The sequence below is a fragment of the Ambystoma mexicanum genome, chromosome 5q (assembly GCF_040938575.1).
Source record: "Ambystoma mexicanum isolate Mex_15411 chromosome 5q, UKY_AmexF1_1, whole genome shotgun sequence".
Classification (NCBI taxonomy): Eukaryota; Metazoa; Chordata; class Amphibia; order Caudata; family Ambystomatidae; genus Ambystoma; species Ambystoma mexicanum.
The window spans coordinates 934,285,071-934,306,614 of NC_090933.1; the positions used below are offsets into that span (position 1 = coordinate 934,285,071).

General features: G+C 47.2%; 1 protein-coding gene across 1 annotated transcript in view; it reads right to left on the reverse strand.

Moving 5' to 3' along the window:
* Window positions 1–21,544, reverse strand: part of NCALD (neurocalcin delta) — a 273,643-nt gene that overhangs the window by 31,501 nt on the left and 220,598 nt on the right. The window lies entirely within an intron of this gene.

The following is a 21,544-nucleotide window of genomic DNA, read 5'->3' on the forward strand; positions in this document are numbered from 1 at the left end:
GGTTGATGACTTTAAAGAGTCTTTTCAGTAGGGAAGTCAAACTGTTGTTAAATGCACGCATTGTGGCTGGACGTCTGGTGTCCCTGTTGCATGCTGCCAGTGACAGTTTCCAAAGTTTCAATCCCAAGTAATACATGTGCCTCCTGTGAGAGGCCCGACACACCAGGCCCATCACAGGACATATTATCAGTGTGGCACGACATGTCAGGAAATAGTGGTCTTTTGCACACATCATAATTGGATTCTGTCAATAGTGCGTTGGCCCGCTTCCTTAGAAGTGGAAGAGTCCAAGCGGAAGTGCAGATCAGTTAAAGGATATGGGCTTCAGCAGATGTCAGGAAAATGCCCACAATGAGTTAAGGACCTTGATCAACCTCTTAAGCCCAGACTATAAGGTGCTTGCTATTTTGTGCATTTCCCTGGCTACACAGAACAAGCGCCTGAGCAAGATCGGTTGCCCTGACATTCAGTGGGCTTCAGAACCCCTGCGCTGAGGAAACTCTTGTGATGGGGCTCCTTGCTTACATGATACTCGATCTACTGGAAGCCGGAAAATGTAACCACTACACTACTGCACAGGTGCCACCCTCTGATCTGCAGTAATCTAGTACATTCCTACCAGTCACCCCGTACACGCCACAGGGATTATAGCACCAAACAAACTATGGCACCCGAGTTGCAAGCACACAAACGCAAGGGGGCAGAAGGAGCACCACTGCATGGATGTGCCGGGCGCCTTGGGCGCAGGGATCTGGAGTGTGGCCCGGTGCAGTGTGACCAATCCCCAGCCACCTGCAGGATTATCCATCCTAGATGGCCTTACTCTGGTATAGATTTTCTTTGATGATGCCACCTGCTCAGTTTAGGAGGCTGCGCCTCAAAATACATGCCAAATGCGGGCGAGGTCACGCTTTCTATTGTACTAAACATCTAAGGTGTGCACAGAGGAAATAGCAAAGCATGGCTGTTCAGCACGATCACTAACTCAGCAAGAGAGACGCCGATGTGTCACTGAACAGATTACAATAAACTAATTTAAATAGCTTTCTCAAGTGGAAGGCCTTATTAACAAACTTTCCTTTTGCAAGTAGTTATTTTGTGGTAGGTTGACAAACATCTCATGGCATAAACAAAAGCACCTAACGGAGCAGTTCACATTTAAACATTTCTGCTTGACCAAAAATAAGGATGCGATTAAAAGGCGCAGTGAACGACATGCATGGACGCTTCCGGCTCTTCTGAATGCAGCACGTGGAGGTTTTGCCTGGGAAACGTTTGAAGGCCCGCCTATCCTAGTGTCTCACAGCAGAAGCAGCACGATGCAAGGCATGGGCGGGGACACACAACTACAAAAGGGCCACCCCCCCACACCCCCCCCCCCCCCCCGCAAGACACCCGGACATGGGGTCCATGGCGCTGTGAGGCAGCGCCATCGTTTCCGGACTTCACAGGGTACTTCTAAGACACGTCAGATGGACATTGATAAACATGAAACTGCAAAGAAATACCACATCAAACTTTGTTTAAATTCATTTACCATTGTAAAGATGGCCTCCACACGATGCTTAGTTGGCAGTAAAGCATTTATTGACGAGTTATATGAAAAACAAAGACCCCCAACTTGTGTCCAGCAAATCCTTCAAGTTACTAATCTAAGATGAGGAATAACATTCTGCTCAGGTGCTGGACACTCCACATTCCATCCCCTTCCCTAAGCCCATACATCACAACCATCCTCATGCTTTATCAAATAGTACATTATACCTTGCAAACAAAAATGACACTTTGAAAAGTGAAAGTAATCCACGACTCTATGGAGGTTTAACTGCGCACAGAATTCGCTGCTTTAGACAAAGGGCCTCATTAGGAGGTTGCCGCTAGGCCTACCAGCAACCTCCGTTTACTGTTTTTGCTGCCCGAAATCTCGGTAATACCGGGATATTAAAGGCGGCAGCGGAACATAGGACTCCATGGGAATGGGAACACTGAAGCAACGGTACTGTTCGTAACGGTGCCGGTGATTTATCTGCCGGTAGGGCCCCGAACCACTGGCAGGTCAGGCCTGCCGGTCGTTGGCAGTCCCTACCGGCAGACTCGAGTTAGCGGGTCTAAAAAAGGTCTGGAAAAGTTGCCGGTAAGATTGTTACTGGCACCTTATTTCCGGAATGCCTCACTTATAAGGAGGGCCATAATCTTCATGAAGGAGGCAGATTGAATAGTGCAGGAGTCATTTTCAAGAGGAAAATACCGCCCAAACCAATGAAAAAATATTCCAAATGTTTATCTACAGAAACAATGGTTCACCTACCATTAAAAAAATAAAATATGAGCAACTGGTCAAAACCCCAATGAAAGAAAACTAGATGTTGTGAACATCGTATCTGCTGTGTATATAATGAAGAACACTGCTCACCTACCATGGCGCCCAGATGCTGATGCCCTCCTGCCAGTAGCAAGTTACAAGGGAAGGTGGTGGACAAATACTTGCCATTACAGGCTAGAAGGGTAATTTTAAAAGTCCTGTAGAATGGAAGGGGAGGAAGGATAGCTCAGGGGCAAGGCGCTTGTCTTGGAAGCAAGGCAATGTGGCAGAACACAGGTTTGAATCCCGATCATACGCTTAGAAATCACTCGCTGGTATTAAGCGTTTTATAAATGAACAATAAAATAAATAAAGACCCTATCACAGCTTTTCGGCTGGTGATGTGCCCGAATATTGTGCTTTTGCGACACCAACATATCAGCAGCTATGGCGTAGCACACCCCAAACCGAACAATCGCTGGTGAACACCAGTCAAAACCAACAGTAGCATATGTTCTGCTTGGAGTTCCGGCTTATCAAGTGTGTTGCTGGAGGCTAACAACTGTGCTGCGCACGCATGCAACGTACTCAAAGGATATCCGGTCATTTCATCTGCCGATATATATTCACTGCAGGCGGTTTACGTGAATATATGTATTTCCAGCAGGGGGCAGACCAATCTCGCTTATACATTAACAATGTTAACATTGTCTGCATCTATTCCATTTCCACACCTGTATGATTAAAAAGAAATGATTGTGGGGTTGCCCCTTTAAGAATATGAGTTTGTCGCGAGCCTCAGCCAGACCCACGTCAGACTCAAGGAATGGCACTTCTGTCTCTGTATCTCATTTATGGGGCCTGCAGGCCAACACTGTGTAATCACGGTGCCCCCAGATCAGCATGTGTAACCCGGGAGCCCCTGGCAGCTGATATCTTGCCGTGCGACCAAAGCAATCAGGGTGACACCTGCAACTGTCTATGCCATGTCTCCTGGGTGCCCCAGCAGTGATTCAGCCGGCATTTGTGTGACCACAGGTCCAGTCCCAACAATTACGACACTACGGTAGTTAACCAGCAGAAGAAGAAGGTGTATAATGGGCAAATTGCTCGAGGTTACTTCATACCATGGACCTTTACAGTCAGGATTCCGCAACCCGCAATGGAATCAGCTATGCTGGCCAGGCCTCCGTTTATGTCACAAAATGAAATTTGAAGTTCATTCGCATGAAGAGTGGGTGGATCCAAGGTGAGAACTCCCCCTACAGTGCTCGTTATCTATACCCAAAGTAGAAAAATGTTCTCCACCTGGAACCACGCTTAAACATCCTGAGCCACACAGACAGGGCCCCTTAGTCCTTTTCCAAGCGGCACGCCATATAGGAAGCTCTGCATACCATTCCAGTCAGCCCACAGCATTAGCTTGGAAGCATGCAGCAGGGTACCACACCTTGAATGGTCACGAGCGTTCAATAGCGTAGATATAATAGGTGTGCATCTTACAATGGACCGTTTCCCATTTCTAGGCAGGACTCTTCGAGCCAGTGCTTTTATTTATTTTTCTCGCACAGCTTGCTGGGACTTGTAGTCCCATTCTTACAATGGAAAAAACAAAACTACAAGTTCCAGCATGCAATTGGAAGCAAAAACCAGGACTTGCTCGAGGTGTCGTGCATAGAACTGGGAAACCTGGCAGGTAGGCCTTTTTTGGTGGGGAGGGGGGGGGTGAGTGCTCTGACCAGAGGACCCCCTCCACTTATGGACGTGGCTGATCTGCTTTGTATTGTGTTGGGTAGAAACGCTAGAAGCTGAATGGGGCATCGCACACTTTTTAAACCCATGAGCTGTGACTTTTCTTGCACTTGGTAAGTCTGAAGCCAGGTCCTGATAATGCACCCTCACCCCTGCTTAGGCCTCAAAAAAATGGGAGAGGGGAAAGGCAGAGAAATCCATGTTATGTGTTTGTACCGGTCACATTGGAGTCGGAGCAGAAAATGAAGACAGTAGGAGCTTCCCAGTACCACACAAAGTAGTGGGGGTGGGGTGCTTGGGTGCTGCAGCATAGTGGAGCAGCTATGATCTCACACACACACACATCTCTGCTGTGCTTTCAAAGCAAAAGGGGGGGCACTGGGACATGCAGAAGCGTTGCACCCGGGGGGGGGGGAATTTTTGGTGGTGCACTGGCCAGCGAGTGCAAGGGGGTGGGGGAAAGCGCCCCCTGGGTTATATCACACAGCGGGAGTAGCTTTGGGAACAGTTGCTGTCTGGGCCGCATGGGAATAGGGGAGGGGGTGTGCACAGAGGGGGATTGCCTAGAAGCGTGAATTAATTGCGGTTAATGATTTGGTTAGTCTGTCAGGAGGACGGGGCTAGTTTAGCAATGTTTTGTAAGCTTGGGTCTGTCACATTAAAGCAGCCTTTTCCATTAAACAGGTTTTACCGTGTTTTGTGCAGTTTCGCCCAAAGCCAGCGCCTGAATCACTGTACAGTCAGCAATACAAGAATAGGTATTCATGTGTATACAGTAAGACTATTCATTTCCTGTTTCATCTTTTTGGACCATAGCATGGTTAGAAATTGGCAGCCAGCCACGACAAGATTTGGCAGAGCCAACAATTTTAGCTTTTGTCTGGGCATGAGGTAGGCATTTTCCAGGCCCCGTCATGGCGGTAGTACTTGGCCAGAGGGTGGCAACAGCTGGAAAACGACGCGATTACCTGGGCATAGGACAGCAGTACTTGGCAAATGCCCATCTAATACCTTCACAGAAACCAAAATGGATGACTGTCAGTGCTGGTTTTTAACGGAACTTCAATGCAATTAACAGATGTAAATCAAGTGGCTGAGGGCACACTTGATTAAGACATTCTTAATATACCACTAACACATTTAAACCTGCAACTAAGGCACTAACTCTCAGCAGACTGCTTAGAAATAACACTGGCATGCAAACGTTTGATACTGCTTGAAAAGCTCACTCAAAGAGATCCCAGGAGAGAGTGCTTTGGCAGGAAGGGGTAGGTTGTGGGTGGGGATGGCTATAGGGCAGTCAATGAGTGGGTAAACAAGCAAACCCCTACAAACAGTGTGTCCCTCCTCACTAATCCTCACCCTCCTATCTGTACTCCAATGCAAAATATCAGCTTTTATAAGCGCCACATAACAGCCAAAACTAAAAATGGTATCCAACATTATACTCACATCGTGAACACTGTTGGATTTGATTGAAGTAAAACACAACATAAAACAGGTTCAGGCCAAAATAGACGAATGGTTAATTCAATAGGTCGAGTGAGGGTCTTAGTCCAAAACCTCTGACGAGCCGCAGGGTGGCGAACACTGCATGATTTAGACTGATATCTTCCCGTAGACCACTCGGGGGGGTGCAGGCACCGGATTAGTTAGTCAAATAGCTATACATTTATATTGTAGTTAAGAATTCTTTAAACATTTGTTTGTGCTGCTAAATTTTGTTTTTAGTTCATAAAACAGTGAAAATATCACTCTCTACTAGGTTGGGGGCCTCATACATGTATTTGTATTTATTTGAAGAACACAGATGTTAGCGATTTCGATCAGTAAGGGATGCCTGTACAATAGAACAAATATAAGAACAAGTGGTGAGCCAGTTTATGAGTTTATGAGCTTAAGAAAGCGGGACATTAACCAAGGACAAAAAAAATATAATATCTATCTCGAGGAGAGGGGCGCACTCCAGTTCCATATTTCCAGGATTTTGAAGGGTGGAATCTTCAAGACCTGATAGGGTGCTGCACCGAGGGGACATATGCCCTGCTTTGGAGTGCCTCACTGCAGGCTACCCCCCCCTTTCTCCATTGTGGGATAGGGCGTGAGCTTTTCCTTGCTAACCTGATGACTACATCTACCAGAAGCCTTTGCAGCAGAAATCATCATTGATTATCATCACCTGCACTTGCTGTGAGCTGCAAGTTAAGACTGCCTCCCTGATGACGTGTAAGAGCACAGAAATCGGTCGGAGGAGAACACTAGTGGCTGAGAAGGTTGTGCAGGGATATATATAACAGGTGATCTACAAAAGGTAACATTAACCTAAAGGGGCAGTGATTCAAATTAAAGAGGCGTAATATAAAAATATCCAAAATTAAATTAAGCATCTCTGGGCAGAGTGGTCTGGTCATTTGGATGGGGGAAGAGGATAGCAGGAGCTACCTCTTTAGAAATGAAATGAAGTTGAAATAGTGCTTTGAAGAGATCCACAGTTGGGCTGGCTTTGAACGTAAAGGGTAGCGGGTTCCAGTGGAGCGGGGCTAGTAGGAAGAAAGAGCAGAAGCGTTAGGAGGCATGGGACAGTGAAGTTAAGAGCAGAGGCAACAAAATGGTGAGTAAACAGATGTAATCAGATAGGTACTGATGAGCAAGACCATTAATAGCCTTGTAGACTGGAAGGAAGTTAAAAAAGGACCAGTTGTGCATGAAGAGCTCAGCAGGTTCAGCGCTCGCTGCTGCGATCTGAGCATGAACTGTAGGTCGCAGGTTTGAATCCCGGCAAGGCCAACTCAGTCTTTCATCCTTTCGAGTTCGATAAATAAGTACCAATTTCGGTTGGGTGATATTGTATGTAAATATGTGCTCTGTAAAGTGCTTTGGATTAAGGCGCTATATAAATAACACATTATCCTCAGAAGTGGGGGAGCCTCTGGGTACATTGTAAAGAGTGTGGGTAGCAAAGTTAAGAACTTTATCTAGATGGAGGAAGAAGTAGAGAGGAAGTACAAGGAGTAGACTCGAAAAGTGGTCAAGTATGCTGAGCGCACATGGGGAGATTATAGAGTTTTCATAGACGATTTCCCAAAGGAATAACATGTGTAGTGTAAGAAACCGGCTGAAGGAAGAACTTGTCCCGTTGATAGAGTGAGGCATCCACTAATTATCCCTCACACCAGACTCCACTTGACTGCGTTTCCTACTATAAAAGGTGTGGTTCTACACAGGTGAGAGCAATCTGGAAACGTTCTTTGGACCAGAGAGCAGCAGAGGAGAACGGTGTGCAGGAACGCTGGCACAGTGTTTGTGAGGGGCTGCATCGTGGCTAGGGAAGCGTGTCTCCAGAGAGCCAGAGCGAAGCACCCTGCAGGCTGCTGTTGGCGGTCAGAACGTTGCTCGCTCCCTTGGGACCTGTGCCGGCGAGACCCTGACCCCAGGCCCGCACAACCAGAAGGGACCGCTTGTCACTGCGTTGTTACACGGGTGAGTCTCGTGAAAGAGAGACAGACTCAGGCACATGCGTCTGACTGAAGCGGAGCGGGCGAAAGGAGTGCATAAAGTTGAACGGAGCTCAAAAGATGAAAGAAATGAAAGGAAACTAGAAAAGCAATATAGATTGAAAAAATAGTGACAAGATCAAGAAAAGTAAGAGAAAGCAAGAAAAGCAAAACGCGCAAGGGGAACGAAGTGAAAGAACTGTAATAAAGAGGGTGCGAATGACCAAAACACGAGGGAAGGATGCAAGCGACCTGGCAGAGTGGAAAGTGTGCAAGTGTGCACAGGAAAGCTGCAAAACGTGCCAGTGGGCGCAGAAAGGTAAAGAGTGCATGTGTGCACGGGAAAACTAAAGACGGTTCCAGTGGGCACAAGAAGGTGAGGAAGGTGCTAGTGTGCAGGAGAAGAAAAGAAAGATGCCCGTGGGCACGAGAAAGAAGCCAAGAAAACAGAGGAACAAGAAGGGGTGCATAAAGCCCCTGAAAGCAAAAGGTTAAGAGAAGGAAATGAAAGGGGGTTAAAGCTTGGAGTGGGTGCGCTTAGGAGAAGCAAAGAACCTGGCATTTTCGAAAGTCTCTGATGCTACCCCTTTGAGAGAACTGTGTATGAAAGAAAGGTACATCCTGACAAACTGAACTCGTGTTTTGAAACTCAAAAGAGGCCTAAGCTCGGAGAAGGGAACCCTAAGAGGCCTATCAAGGTGGAATATTGATTATTTTGTATGACTGAAGGAATTGAAGCTTGGGGAAGGGAACCCCGAAGCATTAAATACATTGTTTGAACTATGTAGAAGGCCCTATGAACAGTTCCTTTTTGATTGAACTCATTCTTTTGAAGCTGACCAACCTACAACTGATGAGAAGACCACCCAAAACCAATTCTGGTTTTCCTATTTTTGTTGTACCACCCCTTTTTGATTTGAAAGACTTCCTAACACATTTCTGTCAAAGTGTGAGGGCAAGCATAGTACACAGACAGAATTTTATTTTGGACTTCCAGACTGCGACAGCCCTTAGAAACATCAGTTAAGAGAACTATGCCTTTAGTGTTAGGGCCAGTTGAGCATTACACCAACCTAGGAACGTTGGTAAATTAAAGTTTCTTGAATGAATATCCGAGTCTGTGTCATCCTTGATACCATGCCTGTCTCACAGTGAGCAGGATAGTGTTGTTCAAATAGAGTCATGAGCGAACAGTGAAAGTCAGAAAAAGCACAGTCCATAGAAGAGGCATGAATACAGGAGAGAGAGAAGAGATGTCCTCATATCAAGAGAAGGGGAATGAGTCCTGCCTGAATTTCCTTTTAGTTATTGAAGAGGGGGTGAGTAGGGGTGGAGGGACCAAGATGTTAAAGTGAACAGAGGGAAAAAGGGGGTTGGGGGAAATCAATGCAGATGTCAGAAGAGGAGAGTAAATTAGGTAGAAAAACAAGGACATGAGAGTTCCCACCAGAGCAGGTAGGCTGGTCGTAGAGGTAGTAAACTCAAGTGCTCAGAGGGGGGAGTTAAGTTCAAGGCAGGTGGGCCGCAGAGGGCTTAGGAAGGTTAAGTCCCCCAGCATAACAATGGGATGTTGGCAGAAAATGGCTCAAGGAGAAGCTTCAGATCAGGGAAGGAGTTGGGGATCAGTGGGTCGATATAGAGCCAGAACAGTGAGAGTAGAAGGAGGGAGGAGTTGAATAGTGGCATATTCAAAAGAGGAGGAGGTGGTGTCAAGACTGGAGTAGCGGGCATTGTCTAGGGCCTTATTCATTTCATTTTCTCATTTTCTTTATATAGTGCCTTTCACCATAATTATGGTCCCAATGCGCTTTCGGTGGTACGCCCTTGGACGGACCGGGATTCAGAAATTTGGGGAACAAATTTGGGGAGGTGCTATTATGCGTGTGTACGGTTCAGCCATTATAATTATGCGGGGTGGCCAATACCCTGGTAGTCACCCATGTCTAAATGAAGTGTTTATGGGTGCAGCAGATGAAAATATACTGGACTAAGGGGTTGGGGGAGATTGTATTTAAGGTTATAGAGAGTTATGTGGGAAGCTACAGTTCCAACATTTGCCGTTAAAAGTTGCTTCATTCTTATGGCAGAGAGGTGCAAGTGTGTTTTTATTGTATGTGTGTGCTATGTGTGTGCAGGGTGTGTGGAGTGAAGCTGTGCTTTCCATTAAGTTGCTAAGGAGAAGTGTGGATGCATAGTATTCGTGCTCCGAGAGGTTCTAAAAGAGTGATTGAAATTCCTAGTTCCTTCTAGCGCGAGAACAAGGACCCCATTTCATGATTATGTGCTGCGGCCTGGCCTACAATCCTGTGCTGTGGCGTTAACTGCTGTGCCAGGCCTGAGCGATGGGTCAGTGTTAGGCAGAAACCTGTGCAGTTCCCTTGGGGACCACTGCAAAAGATTTAGGACTAAAGGTGTTGGCAGTAAACCCACTTGGTAGCAGTCTGTACCACCCAGATTTACCTGGTAGCTGTGGCTGAGCAGTCAGACTTCCCTCAAGAAGAGTTAGGCAGTATGCAAAGTATACACAATAGGCACTCAGATACAATAGCACAAGCAAGCACTGACCAGAGCTTTGGTATCAAGGTATATAATTATTTATTTAAAAACACACTTATTGAAACATTCCAGCACTATTATTGTAAATCACTCTAAACACAAATACTATTATTATATATACACTCCTTATTCCTTATCAGACAAGTCTTAGTTAACACCACTTATTTCCAGACAGAGGTGAGTGCTTAACTATAGATGGCACTCCAATAAACGAAAAAGGGAGGGAAAAAGGCAGAATGTAGGAAAATACACCACACTAATACTTAGGAACTCTTAAGCAAGGCAGGAAAGTCAAACGTTACTCGTGAGCCAAAGTCCATCGGTCGGGCCCACTCTTGGAGAGAGCAGGTCACAAATGCACCCAAGATCACACAATGACAACAAGCTTAAAAAGTCTTGCAGGGAGTTCAGAAAGGTTGTAGTTAGGTTTCAGAAAAGTTTAGCCAGGGTGTCCCAGGCTAACCCGGGGTCGAAACCCGGGGGCTAAATCTACCCCGTACAGTCGGTTGCAAGGGAAGCCAGGCGGAACACGGCACCTTATGTGGAAAGGATCCTCCAGCGGGGGCAGTTGTTCCTGGCAGCGGTTGCAAGTCGCGGCGTCGTCCAGAGGAAGGGAAGATCTCGACTTGGAGGAAAGATGAAGGTCGTTGCACTGCCAGGGAAGAAACCAGCCGCAGAGTTTTCCGGTTAAAGGTACTACCCTTTTGATTCACGGTAGTGGTAAAACGTGGCATCCCGGTTGCCGGGGTGCTTGGCACAGGCAAGGCGGCCACGAGATGCTCCAGGAAGCGAAAAAGGAAGCAGACTGGTTATCCCCACCAGTCGAAGGAAGAAGACTCTCCGGGCTGGAGATCTCCTCTGTCGTTGGGAAGTGGTGAGACGGTTCAGCAGGGCTCCACCGGCGGTGTCGTCGTAGCAGGTCGGCTCAGCTTCTCCCTCGTCGGATTCTTAGGTCCTGTGGTGACTTCTAAACTTCCAGTCCCCAAAGCCCTGCTTTTATGCAGAAAACCCACATTCACTCAGCCTAGCTGTCACTCAAACATGCTAAGTGGTGAGCTGGCCGGCTCACCACTTGGGCCAATCAGGACGGAGTGCGACTTGAGTTGCCTAGGCAACTCATCCAGGGTGCCTAAATCCCCCTCCACCCCTCCTAAGAACCCCAGACAGAGTGGCACCACTTTGGAGGGCTTCTGTGGAGAAGCCCGCCAAAAAGTGGAACAAAGAGCTCAACTTGGGTTGGAGTCACAGAAGCGAACACAAACGCCATTTTAGAACTGAGCTCTGGCAAAAAATACCAACCGGAGAATTAATATTAAATAAATAAACCGGCGGTATGTATGAGGCTAAATTAATTAAATAATTAAAGTTGGTAGCCTCGAACAATGGGAAATCCCATAGGGATATATTCGCGATATATAAAAAGTAGTATCCACTGCCACCAGCCAAAACTCCATCAGGGGGGACGGAGACGTGCCCCCTCAACTAACAGACCCCGGGGCAATTGAATTGCTCCGGCCAGTACGTCCACAATATGATGGTTTGTACTGGTTCTGTTCAGAATTTGAGACTAGTAAAGTCAATGGTGACTTTACATGCCCTGGGAGACAGTAGTCAGTCCCGGGGTATGGAGTCTATACTGGGGGGTCACTATGACACCCCTGTGTTACTGCACTGAGGGTGCTGTGTAACACACATCACAAAAACACATGAAGCCATATGGAGTAAAAGACCCCATAGTCCATTAAACACATCTAGAATCAAAGAGACACACTGAAATCATGTCCAAGAGTGAGGGTAAAAGAGTCTCACTCTTGGCAGGAGAAAAAAATAAACCCCAAAAATCCAGCAAAGCTGCTGGGGGACTCACTAGGTTAGGAAATTCAGCCTAAACAGAGAATTCTCCCTAACAGTCAGTGGAGCCAGATTGTGCTCCTTCAGCTTGGCTGGCTTGATATTCTCAAGGAGTAATTTAAGTGCAATTCATTGCCACCCTCCAGGCCCAAAAGGTTTGATTACCTGGTCTAGTGTCAGGTTTGTTTTAAGTGCAAATTGCTGGAGTGACTACTCAAGTCCTCCATGAGTGCTTAGCATTCCACACTGAGGGTGGATGGCAGAAACAAACTATTGAGGAAGAAGAGACTAGTGGCTGATCGTGTGGTCTGGGGGGTGGGAGGGACAGCCAGGTTTTAAGGGCTTTCCTGAAAGCTAGGTGATCCTCTATGTGGCGGAGCCAGAGGGGGTATGGGTGGGGGGGGAGGAGTTCCAGAAAGTGGGTGCAAGGACAGAGAAACAGGCCCTCCTAATCTGGAGAACTTGAATGGAGGGAATATCAGGAGGTGTGCATAGCCTGATCTGAGGATTCTGGAGGGGTGGTAGGGGGAGAGCTTGTTTTGGATAAATTCCAGCCCTTTCTTTTCGATTGCACAGTGGGTAATGCACATGGCCTTGAAAGAGGCTAGAAGACTGATCGGCAGCCAGTCCTGAGCGCTGGGGAGGTATGTTCTCTGGGGAAGAGAGCAAGGAGGAGCCTAGATGCAGATTTTTTAACCCATTGGAGCTTTCGCATTTGGTATGTTGGCGTACCTAGGTAAAGAGTAGTCTAGTCACGAGAGGATGATGGCCATGATTGCAAATACTCTATAGGAGTAAGAGAGATAGGGAAAAATCCACCTGAGGATGCAGAGGTGGAAGGTGCACGATCTGGAGACACTATTGATGTGGCAGGAAAGGATCAGGTCTGAGCTGATAGTGCATCCTAGGTTTTTGACAGAGGGGGATACAGTTGGGGCGGGACCTAATGAGAGTGGCCAAGGGATAGGTTGGGGAAGGAGAGCAGTTTTGCCACAGATTAGGATTTCTGTTTTTCTAGGGTTGAGGAGGAGGTGAATGTGCGTCATCCAGAAAGGCAGGAGGCGAGGTCTGGAGGGGGTTGCCGAGGGGAAGTTGGGAATATGGAGGATGATCTGGGTATCATCTGTATAGTTGTAGAAAGTGAGGTTGTGGGAGGGGGGAAAGGAAAAGGTTGAAAAGAGGGATGGAGGCAGACTCCCTGGGGGCCTCTGGGAGGGGGGTAGAAGAAGGGATGATTTGGAAGTAGTCTGAGAGGAAGGAGGAGATCCATCTGAGGGTGGAGCTCCTTATGCCAAGGTCAAAAAGTCAGTTTGTGAGGATGGAATGGTTAATCGTGTCGAAGGCTACTAAGAGGTCTAGGAGGATGAGAGCAGCACAGCTCTCAGTCTGCTGTTCTTTTCAGGTCATCACACATAAAGACCAGGGAGGATTCTGTCCATGGAGGGGTCTGAAACCAGACTGGGCAGGGACAAGAAGACTGTGTGCCTCGGTGAAGAGGCTGAGCTGGGAGTAGGCAGTGCGGTTTAGTAATTTGGCTATGAAGTAGTTGTTGGAGAAGGGGCGGTAGTTGGACGGGACAAGGGGGTCAAGAGAGGGCTTTTTTAGGAGTCGTTTCACATGAGAGGTTTTATGTTCAGGTGGGAAGATACCCGATGTCAGAGTGGTTGATTATGGATCTGGCGAGGGTGCCTGTACAGGTGGAGCAGAGGATTTTTTAGGAGGGCTTGTGGGCACGGATTTCCCGGAAAACCCGAGGGCCGGTTATTGAAGTGAAGCTTTGAGAACTCTGGAAGGGAGATGGCCGAGAAGGATGTGAAAAAGGTCTGAGTTTGGGCCACAGGAAGTGGGGCTGTCAGTATAGGGGGGGGCAGGGTTGCTAGTTTAGTATGGATGATGAGTTCCTATCAATGACAGTGCCTGGGAGACGATGGGCAGGGAGGAAGAGCAGAGGGGGGCCTTGAAATCAGAGATAATCTTGTCAAGTCCTTGGCATGAGTTGTTTGATTTAGCAATGCAGGAGGTGTAGAAGGCATATTTGGCTAACCTGATTTCTAATCTGTAGGATCTTGTCTGCCTAGCCAGAGTGGCTTTGTTTTGGGAGAAAGGGTTGGTCCGCCAGTGTCGTTCCAGGCAGTAGTTGAGGAATTTGAGGTGAGCATTGCACCACCTGGGGAAGGGCCTGTGAGGTTGGATGGCAGTTTTGTGGGTGTTAGGGGGCACAAAGCATCTGAGAGCTATTTGTCGAAGAGGTTTGGGGAAGGGGTAATTCCCTGGATGGGGAGATTGGGCAGGGAGGAGAGTAGGGCGGAGGAGAGTTCGGGGCAGAGGATTACCTTGTTCCAGAGCAGGATTCTGGGGGCGGCAGAAGGGGGGGGAGCAGATGGCAAGGTGTCACAGGAGTCAGGGTTTGAGAAGAAGATAGCAGAGTGATCAGTCCAGATGAGAGGGCGGATGAGGGACGAGGAGATCAAGTTGGACGAGCTGAGACTACATCTAATGTGTGACCTGCAACGTAGGTGAGGCCTGATATCAGTTGGGACAGATTAATGGCTTCCATGTTGTCAATGAGATGGCGGGTCATGGGACTGGAGGGGGTGTCGAACCAGATGTTTACATCCCAGAGAACAGGGAATGTTGGGTGACAAAGAAGTATGACTGATACAGTGTCAGTCAGGGAGTCTGCAAAAGTCCCATCATAGGCGGGGGGCCTGTAAAGGAAGAGGAGGCTTAGGAAGAAAGGGGGGAGGATTGGAATTTTACTAATAGGGATTTGCAGTCATCACTGCAGGGTTGTTTATCAACATGTAACAATGTGAAGAGGGGTTCGTGGAAGATGGCTATTCCCCCTGCTCTGCTGGCTCTGTTGTGGGTGATGAGGGAATAGCCTGGTGTGGAAGGCCTCGTGTGCAGAGGGGATGAAGTCAGAGAACCAGGTTTCAGTGATGAAAAGGACGTCAGGGTTTACATCGGGGATAAGGTCAAAGATCATGCGTTTGTTTTTGGTGACTGATCTGGTGCTGATGAGAATGTAATAGAGGCGGAGAATGGGGCAATGTGCAGAGCTGGAGAGGGGTGTGGATAAGGAAGGAGATGCTGCAGGGGTGGCATGGGTGGAATATGAAGAAGGGAATGGAGAAAGAGGGGAGAAGAAGAGTGGATGGACAGGGTTGAGCAAAAGGGGGTAGGTGTGTAGCAGAGAGGGGAGGAAAAGGGTCGCTGAGAAGGAGGTGTGAGGAGTGTGGCTGGTCTCTGCTGAGGATACAAGGTCTTTTGCACCTGGGCCGGTGGGAGGCTGCAAAAAAGGTGAGTGGGTGAGGGTGGGAGGGTCTGCAGAGTGCAGAGTTTTGGCCAAGGATGAGCAGGCTTCACTTAATTAATCGAAGGTTGAGTGCCTAGGCGATGGCCAGGAGGGAGTGGGAAGATGGTGGTAAGGGCAGGGGTCAAGGGGGGGCGAGTGAAATTGGGGTGCGGGTGTAATCGGGGAGACAGAGGATGGACAGTGTTGGGGAGGGGTTTAGACTAGTAGGAGAGGGTGGAGGGATGGAGTTGAGGGGGAAGATAGCAGGAGGGGGTGGGGGCAGCAGTGGATTAGAGGTCTTGTGGTCCTGACCGGCAGGTGCCAGGGGTGTCTGGGTGAAGGTAGGGGGGTCAGCTGAAGGGGAAACTTTGGCCAAGGCTGCACTGAGGGAAGGGAATGCTGGGTGTAGGACAGGAGGGGTTTGGGCAGGACGAGTAAAGGGGGAGATGGACAGGGGCGGACATAGTGGGGGGGGAGGTTGATTGGTTGGCCTGGGCAATGACCAGGGAGCAGGTGGGGGTGTTGGGCAGGGTTGGGATGGTGCAGGATGTCTTGCAGAGTGGGGAGAGGAGGAGGTGGAGGTGTCAAGGTAGGAGGGGGGACGGATGGCAGGATAGGGGACAAGGAAGAAGGGATAGGCTTCCAATTCCTGAGGTGCCAGAGGGCTCCTCTGGCCTTGGAATTGTTGGAATTCATGGTTGAAGGTTAGTTGCAGGAAAGTGGACTGGCTTCAGGGTTAGATGGGTTGCATGCAAAAAATATGGTTACCTTGTAAAATAAGGCTGGATGCCGAAAGATGGCTCCTTTGAACAATTACGCTAAGTGTAAGATGTTGCTAGCTGACAAAGAGGACTAAAGGCGAGGTAGGCTAACTCACACAGGTAGGCCGAGTGCAGAGTATGGCTATTTTACACAAATAGGTTAAGTGCTGTTAGTGTCTACCTGGAAACAAATAGGCTAATGCAAGGTAACGCTAATTTACACAAATAGGCTTAATGTAGAAGGGTAAAAAATGGAGTCATGGGCGCCCCTCTATGAGAACGAACACAGAAATAATTGCCTGTTCTTTGGGAAGGTAGGCACTCTAGAGTCCTCAGCCACACTTTAGCTCACTGTACCTTTCATAGATGGGAAATATCCATTTGCATAACAGTTTTTGTCAGTAGAAGGGGTATGCCTTAGACCAGTAGGCTGTGTAGAGAAGAAGCCAAGTACCCCCCATCAAAAGCTCCGCCCCATGTTGCCTATATGCTGTGAGACATGTGCAGTACCAGTGAAGAAACCTATACCGCAAAGAATCATGGAAGTAAGGTACCCACTAAGGAAACCATATATGCATTCACGAAAATACAATGGCCATTTGAATGAAATCCCGGAAGAAGTGTGAAAATGAGTGAGAAGGAAGACTGGTGACGTCATGAAAAGCAGAGTTGACGCGCCCAGAAAAGATTCGGAGGCGAAAGAATAAATATTCTATGATATCTAAGGAGGAGGTGGTAAAGATGAGCAACATTTCGGGCTCGACATGAAGATGCTCATGCTACAGAAATAACAAAAGAAAATGCAGTCATTTTACAATTGTACAGACGCAGTAACTCAAGCAGACAAAGCAATCGTAAGGCTGGCTATCTAGTGAATAGATTGCGGTGATGCGTCAATGTATATGCATAGGAATGCATGAAATATGGATGTTCCATAACACTTTAGCAGAGTCTGGACACTGTGAATAGAAAGGCTTTTTCATTGTGGCGCAGTTGGAAAACAGCTAATGGTGGAGGTGAAATCAAGAAAGGCTTGGCTGACCCAGCACCAAGAAGTCAAGGCTACCGTGAGCCTGGGTGTTCATTCAGTAGTTGCAAAAGTGAGAAAAGAACAGGCCCCTGTCTGAGGTGGGGTGGAAGAACACTGAAGACGTCAGAAGTTCATCATTTAAAAATATTTAATACAACAAAAAGCTCAGAAACGTGGTCTTCAGTCATATGGTCAGATGAAAATAGATATTTGGTCGAGCGACACTGAAAACAAGAGAAAGTATGCCTATACTTGCTTTTATTCTCAGGCATGGAGAACATTTCCAAGGCCAAGTTCAAAGCTTAATTGACTGGCAGACTGTAAGAGTGATGATGGATGTCAGGCTAATTGGGTGGGAAGCTATAGTCAAGACCAGCCAACTAGCACCTGGGTGCCAGCCTGCATGCTGTTAGCGTGTGTGGAATATTACAAAGCGGTACAAGGGTGCCAACCAATTGTAGAGGGCCGCGTACCAAAGAGCCCTATAGCTTGAGAACCAATTAATCTTTGTGTAATTTGTGACGATACAGATGACATTTACTAGAGGAGGGCTTAGGTGCTCACCTGATGTTAGAGACACAATCACTATCCCCGTGAAGTATGGAACGTATACTTAGATGTTCCTTTTAAGCCCATCACTTTCCCAAGTAGGTGTTTGTAGTTTGCCACATATATTGACGTCAATGATGATGAGTTTTTACTATATAAATTGTGTTTTTTTATTAAATTCGCTGGGCGACTCGAGAGAGCGTCTGATGATGTCGGTTGTACTCCCTGTTTTTTTGGACAATTGCAAATAAAACAGACCAACTTTTGCCAACTTCCTGAGTCGGTCTGATTATTGATATTGGAGTAAATCATCCCCATCCATCTCAAAGTATTGTTACCTTGTCTTAAAGGGCCCTGTAGCTATACAGGTTCAGCTGTATGTAAGCTAAGGTTACATTTACACAAATTAGGCTAGCATGCAAGAAAAGGCCTGATAACACTGATAACTAAAACAGGCAATTTACTTGAAACCAAATAGGCTACATGCAACACGTGTATACCTTAGGCAAGGAGGGCGAGTGCAAGAGGGGGCTAAAATTGCACAATTTGGCTGAATGTGAGATAAGGCTAACTAACACAGACAGGCTAGATGGGAGAGGAGGCCTAACTTAATAAGTGCTGCGATACCTCAGGGCACTAATATATATATATATATATATATATATACACACACACAATTAGGCTAAATGGGAGATAAGGCCGATTTACATTAATAGTCTTGATACAGTAACTACCGCTGGAGGGCTGGATATACAATTACAGAAGTGGGTACAATGCAAGCAGCTTTGTGATGATTAGATAATAAGAGTGGTAGGGTTTTACTGGAGTGCAGTCATTTCTTCACTCCCCGCCCACACCACATTTACCTTGTCAGTCGCTGCTGGTTGACTGAAGCAGGTTTCCCAGGAGAACGCGGGCAAACACGGAGTCGAGTTGCTTCTTCGGGAGCTGCCCTTTGCCTTGTGGTTCTTAGCCACAGGCTGCCCTGGAGGCTTGTGTTAAAAAGGGGCAACCAGGCCCAATCAGAGGGCAGGGCCAGGGTGGGAGGCGGTTCGGGGTAGAGGGAAACAGGAAGAGGGCTGTGGGAGTGCAGAGACACGCAGCAAAGTGGCAAGATGGGCAAATTAAACAGAAATTGGCAGCTAATGTGGGCAAAAGGAGCAGAAAGCTCAAATCAAACTGCGGGCACCTGCAGAGGCACTCACCAGGTCAAGTGCGGCAGATGGAAACACCCAGAGGGTCTTGCCGCCTCGCATGAGCTCCTTGTGGCTTTTTCCATCTGCCGCACCTGACCTGTCGAGTGTCTCTGATGTGCCTGCAGTTTGATTTCAGCTTTGTGCTCATTTTGTGCCTGCATTGGCTGCTTATTTCCATTTAATTTGCCCATCTCGCCACTCTGCAGCGTGTCTCTGTGCTCCCACAGCCCTCTTCCTGTTTCCCTCTTCCCCCCAGCCCGCCCGACCCCTGATTGGGACTGTTAGAAACCCCCGAGGGTCTTACCCCCTCGCTTGAACTACTCGTAGCTTTTTCCAATGGACACCAGGCCCAAATCAGGGGTGGGGCGGGGTGGGGGAAGAGGGAAACAGGAAAGGGGGCTGTAGGAGCGGAGAGACAAGCTACAAAGTGGCGAGACGGGCAAATTAAACATGTACCATAGGGCCTACCGAATCTATACAACTTTTCTCTGTGTGTTTTAGTTGACACATATGAACTAGAAGTGAATTAAATCTCCCCTCGTCTGCATATCTGAGGTTTGGGGGATGGGGAATCACATCTTACAGTGTCCCTCCCCATCTAGAATCCATTATCATTTTGGGTGGGTCGCTTGTGTTAGGTGCTCACTTCAGACAGGGAGGAATCCTGCAATTTGCAAGTTGAAACCCCAATTTGTACTTCATCCATCTGAGGTCAATATACCAAGTACCATTAAAATGGGTAATAATAATTTTCAACAACTGTTATTGCAGCACTAAGAAGTGTGAGGAATGCAGCATGAAATGCTATATAAAAACACAAATGAGGCTGCCTCTCTGCCACTTCCCCATCTCTATGACAATCGTTAACCCGCCCACCCTACAACAAATACTTCTTGATCTGAAACACCTGGACAACACAAGATATCCAACAAGCCAGTTATAGGCATTTACTTATCACACAATTTCCACCAATAGTCTTCCTGGCACTTGACGTGCCATGATGTACATTTTGAAACATCTTCCTGAAGAGCGGGTCTTCAAGGCTTGCTAGAGCCCTGAATGGTCGCCTAATACATGACTGAGAAACAGAAGCAGAACACAAGGTCAAGCTGCTCGCACTGAAACATCTCTACGAACACAGCAGACTCAGTAAATAGTTAAAAAAATGGGCCAATCATAATGAACTGCGCGAGCAGAGTATTGCACATGGAAGAAGAGCCTATATGATGACAGGGTCTAGAAGAATTTGAATTCATTTGAAGAAAAGTGATGTTGTTTTTCGATCAGAAATGGCTTACAATAACACATTTACAGACGTTGGAGCCATCACCCGGAAGGATGCCTGCACAACAGCGGGCAGATGGGAATAAGTGGTGAGCTAATTTATGAGAGTGTAAACAAATTGGGATATAGACCAGGGGCAAGTACAACAGAAGACATGTGACTTACAAAAGGTAATATTAACCTGGGGGAGGGGGGTTCACACTAAAGAGGAATACTGTACACATGCACAAAATGACATTATGCAACACTGGGAGGAGTGATGGGGTGGTGGGGAGTAAGGGGCCGGGCGAGCTCCCCCTTTAGCAAGTATGCAAAGTTTAAAGATGCAGAGGGAATTGCATTGTACTCAGTTTTGGTAGCCAGTAGGAAACATGCCAAAATACCCCCTTTCATTGGAGAGGTGCTAACCCAGTCCTGTTCTGTTCCCCTTGTATTCTGGGATTTGTAGTTATGGATTTTCCCCATTCAAAATCCAGGTCTCTCATAAAACAAAGAAGAGAAACAGGACTAGATCATCTCATGAACGTAACGAGGTGGGCTGGCATGTAAGCAGTAAACAGTACAGTGCAATGAGGGTCTGCAGACCCGCTTTCAAAATGAAGCGTCTTACTAGGAAAGTGCTGTGTTCTGAACACTTCTCTAGCTATCAGAACAGTCACAGCCACTGTTTGTGAGGCAGGACAAAAGACATCCCAAAGCCAGACCCCACAATTCCCACTTGCTGTAGGATGCTGATAGGATTAAGGCACTGAGACGGTCACCATCGGACGAAAGTCAACCCAATGTTGAAAGAAGAACATGCTCTGCCCCAATGCAGTTTCCATGAAGAGGAGCACTTCTGCCAAGTGATCCTTACACATGTGGAGCCTCGTCACCCATCATGTGTTAGAACATCGGTGATCATATCACTCTGTTGCAAGATCTTCTTAAATCATTATATTTCAATGGTACCAAATCAACAGCTGACAACGGATGGCCCTAGACGAACTTGAGCAGGTCTAGAAGTGCAAAGATGATCCTACAATAGATGCATCTGTGTTCCTAATCTCAGATGTACATGTCCAAAACTAGAAGCGGACCCAGCAGATCATTTATACACCTCCAAATATCAAAATGTGTGACATCACCTTTCATAATCGGCTCATTTAAAAACAATGCTGGCAGCATATTCTACCCTAAAGCCTCTGAACATCCTTTCTAGACAGATCCAGGCAATAGATAGGCAACACATGTGGACCAACCTCGGTGGACCTGTTCTACCGATGTGCTTTCCCCACAATGTACCCATCACCACCATAATTAGGCATTCAAAAATATTAAAATAATATTGTAGGGAACTCCTCCAGTCCAATGTTCTATTCAATACACATTGAGTACTCTTCCACCTTGCAAGTGTTTCAATTGATACTATTTTTCAGTGGATCTTACCATTTGTTTTTATGACACATGGGTTGGAAATCTACTTAAAACT